Source organism: Symsagittifera roscoffensis, chromosome 4 (assembly GCF_963678635.1).
Source record: "Symsagittifera roscoffensis chromosome 4, txSymRosc1.1, whole genome shotgun sequence".
Classification (NCBI taxonomy): Eukaryota; Metazoa; Xenacoelomorpha; order Acoela; family Convolutidae; genus Symsagittifera; species Symsagittifera roscoffensis.
The window spans coordinates 32,889,651-32,898,096 of NC_087065.1; positions in this window are offsets into that span (position 1 = coordinate 32,889,651).

An 8,446-nucleotide genomic window follows, 5' to 3' on the forward strand; every position below is an offset into this window, starting at 1 on the left:
AATCTTCCGTGTGCGCCATTGTATGGGTATTTTTCATCTAGTTTTATATGTCCTTGATATCTTTCAAGTTCTGCTTGATGTACAGAATCGGTAAAGATTTGAAAATATACTACTTTTCTGTCCGTGTTTTTATTTCTTGTGATGTTTAGTCTGAGTAATTTGTTTTTACAATAATCGGGATTTAGATGTAGAAGTCGTTTTATATTACTTTGGTAGAATGATTTGTGATCATGTCGGTTTTTATTTCCATTTGAAACTTGTGAACAATGTACTTTCTTTTCGGAAAATGTTGCTGTAAATTTATATCCTGTGACTGTTGTTGCTCGGGCTTTTGAATACAGTGTCGCTATTACATTTTGTAGTTTCTATAGCTTGTGGTTCTGTTTCGCATTGTGATACTTGATTTATTGCATATTTGTATAGTGTTTTTTGTTCGTTTTCTTCACAATCGTTGTGTGTTACTAATAAATCCTGGGGTCCTGTGCGAGGAGAAGGGTTTGTGTTCTGATCGGAAAATAATAGAAATAGATATGTTGAAATGTTAATATTTTTAGAATATACATGTGTATGATGATCCTGAGTATGGGTTATAAAATGTGATGTAACCAATTGTGTTTTTGGTATATCTGTCGTACTTATATATTTCTTCAGTTGTTATAAATGGTGGTGGTAGCGATTGAGCTGTTATATTGGATGAGTTTAATGGGTAAGGATGTTGAACAATATTAATAAGTTTAATCGTGATTTCAAATTTTAATTGTAGACTATTTTGTTGGAGTATTTGGATGTTATGTTCACGAATGTCTTCGTGGATATCCTGTCTATATTGTAGTCTATTGAGTGCCCAACTGTGGAGTCGGTTACTTTCTTGATGATGTCCAAATAATGGTGGGGGTGCTGTGAATGTATTCCAAGCTAATCTTAAAGGGATATTTGTTGATTATTGTTTTCGATATCTAGCGTCGAGGTTATTTGGAAAATTTAGAGGGAAAGGCGTCGGTGAAATCTGGCTTATTGATGGTGTTGATGGTAGTGATAATGTTTCTGGTAGTGATGATGATGTTGCGGTATCCGTAGAAATATCTATTGGGTCGTTTACTAAGTTTGGTTCACCTTGTGTAAATGAGTGCGTTGTCCAATATGGTAGTCGTGCTGTGAGATTGGGGGGGGGGGGGAGTTAAAGGGTTAATTTTCACATATTTGTTCAGATGTTGGTGTTTGTTGAACCTAAGTAATCTGAGGGTATACTTGAGGTGCTCCGTTGTGAAAGGAGTGGGGGTGTTTCTGGTAATGTACTATTTGGGTTTTCTGGAGTAATTGGTGTTGGTGATTGGGGTATGTCAAAATGAACTCGGGGGGTTTGAAAATTTCTATTTCGTCGTGGATGTATAATTTGTCTATTTATTTCAACTGTATTTTGATTTTGACTAATGTTTCTTATTCTACTCAATTTTTGTGGTAATGTTGGGTATAAATTATATGTTGGTTCACTTAGCGGTGCCTGTCGCTGAACTGGTTCTAATGGTTCGGATAGGCGAGCGTGTCGTTCTTCAAAAGTGTATGGGTTATCTTGGAAAGAAATTCGCGTGATTTTTGGGGGTTTTGGGTAGTTGTAGGTATTGTCGGGTTTTCTTGGGATGATGTCGGTGAAGACTGATTTTGTGATTGTTGGTTAGCAATTTTTGAAAGTATTCTGATTGGTTTTTTCTTGTGGAAAAATTTATGTTTATTGTAGTATTCTTCAAGGAAAAGAATTAAAAGGATTGTTGCTAAAGCGAATGTGATTATTCCCTTTTTTATACATTTGCACATTGTCAGTATTAGGGATGATAAAATTGTTATAAGAATTACAAATAGTAAAAAAATATCTGTTCTACTAAAAATTGTTCGTATCATTTAAATAAACTTTGGGTTATCGTACCTGTGAATATGGTCAATGATTCGGGAAAGTTGGAGATATATTTCAAATAGGGAGTAGAAAATTAAAAAAATGTTGCAAAAAATGACTAAAATTATTATAAAAGCTTCAAAGCTATCAAATAGAAATATGAATAAAAGTTTAAGTATTATGAAAAAGTTTATGAAAATGTTGAAAATTGTATTTTTAAAGATTTTGACTGATCGAGAGAAGAGCATTTAAGAAATGATTTCTTGGTCGAATATTTTTTTGTTGTTTGAGGCGATATTCAAGTGTGGTCGAGTTATTTATTGATTTTTTGACAAGTGGGTTGAATTTTGTGAAAAGTTGTTGGGGGCTAATTTTATGGTGTTCGGGAGGTCCTCTTTGCTTTGTTTTTTTTTGTCAGGTGATCTGGGGTATTTTTGAGACTTTTGTACTTTAGGCCAAATTAATACGGTCGTATTTTTACTAAAGGCTAATTTACCATTTTTGGTTGGAGGGTTTTTGAGGTCTAAGTTGGGAAAATATTGTTGATCTTTGCGTTATTAGATAAGGGAGGGTTATGATATTATGGTGGTATTTATTTTAGCTGTCATGTTTGAGCGGTTTGCTTATTTTTGACCTGGAGGTTGTAAAGTTATAGTTATAGATATGCCTGGAGTTTAATATCTTTCGTCTAATAGGTTGGTGTTATAGTTATAGAAGGTGACGGATTGAATGAGTCCTGTTGGCTGAATCTGAACTAAAATTGTTGCGTGTTTTGTTAGCATGTTATTTTGAAAAATGAAAGTTCAATATGATCCAGAGGTGCAAGGATTATCAATTTTAAAATTAAAGTTGTTTTTGAAATTCAATTTTCTTTAATATTTTAGATTGTGGAATGAATGTTTTTTTTAGTTTTTACGTGGTTGATTTCTAAGTCGTGATAATTTTCTATGTTCTGATTTCTCTACTTGTTTTTGTGGTAGAATTTTTTCTATCATCTTCCTATTTTTTCTTTCTTTTTGAAGTATTTTTTGATCTGGCGTTTTTGTATTGTTTTAAGTTGTAGTTGGTTTTGTATTTTGTTTTTCATGATGAATGTTGTGTTGTTCATCTATTTCTTTTTCCGTAGGTGGATGATTTTGAATAACTTTTAAACCTGTGAAAGAATATAATTGAGTTAATTTGCGTAGTGTGTACTCTTTTGGGTAGTAAGGCAATAGATTGTTTCAATGTTGAACAATTTCTTTTTGATTTGAATCGGTGAGTTTGTACGTTACGTCAGTTGGTTTGGCAATTATTTGGTATGGTCCTTTACGAAGCGGTTGTAATTTTTTAGAAATTCCTGTTTGTGTATTAAAGTTAGGTATTAAGACAAATGTTCCAATTTTTAATTCTGTGGCTGGTGTAAAGCGTGAATTAATTTGTTCGTTAAAGTTTTGCCTTTGTAACAATTTCTTTGTTACTTTTTGGTAAATTTCATTGTATTTTTTATTTCTATTTAAAATCCATTCGGTGTGTGTGCCGGAAGCTAATTTAAGGATTTGTGGGTGATAAAAATGATCTTCATCATGCGTGTGTAAATGTAGGTTATAACAAATTGAGTCTTTATTTGGTTGGAAGTAACCTTGTGCATTTTTATGAGAATTTGCTGTAAACATAATTGGCTTAAGTGGCTTTTGATTAAAAACCATTTCGTATGGTGACATTCCTAGAGTTGTTGTGATTTGTGAATTATATGCTAAGGGAAACAATTTTACATCTGCTGACCATTCTGTGTATTTTGTATCATTTCCATTTATGATACATCTAAGATATTCTTGTAGTGAACGGTTCATACCTTCGACTAAACCGTTTGTCCAAGGTGCATGAGATGTACGTGGTTTATGTTTGATGTTATTTAAGTGGCGTAGTGTGATGATTTCGTTATTTATGATTTCTGTACCGTTGTTTGTAACTAAGATTTCGGGTAATCCGAATTTAGCTATCCAGTGTTCATAAAGTCTCGTGTAAGAATAATAAGCATTACAATGTGGTACTGGGTTGAGTGCTACATAATGTGTAAATGCATCAACAATTACCATAATGTAGGAGTTTCCTTCAGAGGATGGTGAAATTGGTCCTTTTGTATCGAATGAAATACGGTGGTTAAAAAATAAACTTTGTCTTGTAAAATCTTGTTTTTCTGCTATTTTTTTTTATTTGGATAAGGTTTGTTCAATTGACATATTATACAATCATTGCACAATACTTTTATCCAAATTGGGGCATTTGGGAAATAAAAATTTTGTGCGAAGTTCGAGTATGTTTTTTCTGATCCTGAGTGTTCTTTTGTATTTTGTGTATGGGAAATGTTAAAAGCTATTAATATCATACTTAACGGAAGACAGGGAACTCTAGAATCATTTAATTGATATTCTAGAAGATCTGTATTTTCATTAATTGCTGTGTTAATAAATTTTCGAAAATATCGGAGGAGTGTTTTATTTCCTAAAATTGTGGTATCTGCTTTTACGGGCTTAGTTTCGTATTTGTGCCATGATTTTAATTGTCTAATTGCTCTGGATCGAGATTTTGATATTGTTTTAAGAGTTCAAGTGTAATTTTATCTGTTGGAGGGAGAAAAATATTTTCAATTTCCAGTTTTGATAGGGGAATTGTGTCAAGTGGGTCATGAAGGTCAAAAACTTGATTTATCGTGTATTTTGAATCATTTGTTTGTGGTCCTGATAAATTTATTTTATCAGTTAAATTTTCTTTTTCAATTAATGGGAAAAAGTTTTTTTTATGAGAGTGGTGTTTTATTCTTTTTTGTTGGGTGTTATTTTTTAACCATTGTGAGTATGGAATTGGTTTGAAAGTTGAGGTTCCTAGTAGATCAACTTCGTAGTGATTATTTTGGCAATCTAAGTAAAGTGGAAAATATTGTAGGTTATTTATTTGTGATTGATCAATGTCAGTTTTTACTAAATATTTGCATTCTAGTCGGGGTGATGTTTTGTCTTTTGCAAGGTAAAATTTTATATTTTTTGGTATTTTAAATGTAGTTTTTCGTGTGAGTAATTTAGGTGGTGTATTTCGACTTAATGTATCTGGTAATGCAAGATTTTTCCTGCTGTCCAAACTATATGTGAGTTTGGAAATTTCATTAGAGTTAATTGAAATCTATAAACTCTATGATTTGGATTTGACTTTTGTGTAAAAAGAAAAATGATTGGTTTATGATCTGTGAACAGAACTGTTGGATGTTTTGATCCAAGTATCAGAAATTCATATTCTGTAAGTGTATAAGTTATAGCTGTACATTCTCTCATTAGATTTGAGAGTCGTAGCTCTGCTTGAGTGAATAATCGGGAATTTGCTGATATAAAATTCATTTTATTTGTACCACTATGTGATTGTAGTAACCCTGCGCCAATGCCAAAACTTGAAGCATCGCACATTGCATAGAATGGTTGATTTGGATCTGGAATTGTGTTTGAAATTTGTTCAGTTAAAAGTTTTTTAATTTCTTCAAATCGTGTTTGATGTTCAGTGGTCCATTCAAAATTATTTTGTTGTCTGAGGATATTATAGAACGGTCTTAAGTATAATTGCATTTTATAAACGTACTTGCTTAAAAAATTTAACATTCCAAGGAATTCTTGGATTTTTTTTTGTTTGTTGGTGGCTGAAGTTTTTGAATAGCATCAATGCGTGATTTTAAAGGAGTGATTGTGTTTCGTTCAATTTTATGTCCTAAAAATTTAACTCTTGTTAGAAAGAAGTGTGATTTATTGGGAGCGGCCTTCAGATTTTTGTTCTGAAGTATTTTATGATAGTGTTCTAAAACTGTAAACATTTTTTCTTTGGTTTGTGATTGCATAAAAACATCATCTAAATAGGGGATTGCGTTTTTCTTGAGTATTAGTGGTTTAAAAATTTTACTCATTAAAGCTGAAAATGCTGCTGGTCCTATGGATATTCCACAGAATAAGCGATTAAATTCATTTTGTTGATTTCCAATAACAAATTGTGTTAAACGTCGTGATTGTTCATCTAGTGGCTTTTGATTGTATGCACTATTCATATCTGCGGTTGTAAAGTATTTTCCATTTATCTTTGTTTAGATAACTTGTTTTGGTTCAATAGGCCAATTGCATTTCGATTCATCAATTAGTGAATTGAGGTATCTAGCGTCTAAAACTATTTTTAATGATTCACCTTTTGCTAGAATGATAACAGGGTTGATAAAATTGTTACCTTTTGGTTGTTCTTCTTTATTTACTGGCGAGATAATTTTGTATTGTTCTAAAATATCAAAAAATCTATTTACTTTGCCGTGTAAATGAATTGGTACTTTACTAGCTCTTTGTTTTTTGAAAACTGCGTCAGGTTTTAACCAGAGATGTAGTGATGAACTGATTTTTCCAACGTCAGATTTTGATGTTGCGTAGACTGTTGAATATTTTAACAGTTGTTTTGCCAATTTATCAAATTCGATTTGTGTAATTTGTGAGTGTTCAAAATTAAACATCGTTGAAAATTTTTGTTGTTCTTTTGTGTAATTTGTTATATTGAACGTTGGTTTAAAATATGGTGTTTTTGTGAAATAATCTGTGTTTCTCTTTTCATTGCTTATTATGTTATTTATAGATAATTCTTCGTCAAGAATTGTGGATTGGCAAATATCTAATAATTGGAATATATTATTTACGCGGTATGCTACTTCATGTATGGGTGAGATTGTAGCGTTTGTTATGCAATATCCTAAAAGTCCTAAGGGTAATGTTACTTGATACGGTGTATTGTTATACACGTGTAACGAAATGATGTCGGAATTCGTGTTTTTCAAATATTTTATAGATGAGATCGTGATTTTGAAAAACTTGTGAATAGGTTTAAATTCAAAGTCTGACATAAAAAGTTGTTGTTTAATTTGACTTTTATCATACTGGTGAACTTGTTTTATTGAAAAATTATATATTTTTCCTGATAATGGTTTCAGGTGTTTCCGTTGTTGGTTATAAATTGGATAAAATTTTGAGAAAAATGGTGGTTGTTTGTTTAATCTTTAAAAAAATGTTAGAGCTGTATTTTTTGTTTTTGTGTACTTATCTTTGATTAGTATTTTACTATTTAAGATGTTGATTGTTGGTATATATTTTGATATAAATGGTATGCCAATGATATTGTGCTTAATATCAGTAATATGAAATATTTGTTTAAATGGTTTGTTTAGAATTTTTCTTTGCTCCATTTTTCTTGTGGGGAGAAGGAATAATTGGATTTTTCCGTAATTTACTAATTTTGATCCTTGTGCTGTGGCTAGTTTACTAGAGGTTGCAAGAGGCGTTAATTTTGGATGTAATGTTTTGATTTCATTCCATGTGGGAATATTAATTATGTTTGATTCTGCTCCTGAATCAATTAAAAAATCAATTTCAAGATCTGGTGGTTGAAATTCTTTGTTTCTTGGACTTTCTAAGAGAAATGGTATTGTCCAAATTTTTTCTCTGTGTTGTTCTTTTTGTATATTTTGATAAATATGATTTGTGTTTGAACATTTTGTTTTGTCTTTTTCATCGGGTTCAATTACCATGTAATTTCGTTTACTTCTTGTGCAGTTTGTGTAGTATCGATGGGTTCAATATAATAATTGTGAAGGAGTTCCAATTGATTTTCATATATATGTGATGTAAAAGGTTGTTCATATATGACAGGTTCGTAGTCATTTTCGACTGTTATCATATTTACAGAGATGGTATTTTCTGTATCACTTTCTGTATCTGATGATCCACAGTTTATATGATTTAGTTGTAGTTCGTTACTTCCTGTGTCATCAATACCTGGGGGGTCTGATGTTGTTTCTTCATTGTTTTGTTTTTGATTAATATGTCTTTGATGTTTTGGTGAACTACTTCTGTATCGATGTTTAGAATTATGATACTGGTTATTATTCCTATGTGGTGACTGGGAATAATTTCTATATCGATTATTGTAACTTGAATTTCGATTTTGTGAATTATTCCGTGATCTGTTTTGATAATTATCATTTGATCTGTGATAGTTTGATCTATTATATGAATTATTTCTTGATCGATTGTTCGGGTATTTCTGATTTCGATTGTTTGAATAACTTCTATTTCTATTATGTGAATAGTTTCTATTTCTGTTGTATGATGAATTTCGTGATTGATTATTGGAATAGTGTCTATGCCTTGGGTTTGATTGGGAACTGGATCCGGAAACAAATTGTGTTGTATTGGAATTTGATCGTGAATAGTTATTTAGGTTATTTTGGCTATTCGATCGATTATATCTATTTTGTGAAGTATATCGCATATTTCTTCGTTCTGGTGATCTTCCTCTATAACTTGAGTTATATGGTGATTGATTCCTTGTGTAATTGGTGTTGTTCAGAAGTGGTTTTCCTGAACTGTTATTACTGTATATGTTTTTGTTTGGTAGATTTTGATCTTTTTTCATATATTGATAGAACGATTTATTTGGTTCTTTATGCTTTTGAGGTCTATTCTGATTATCTTGTTGTTTTTGTCTACATTCGGAAATACTGTGTCCGTA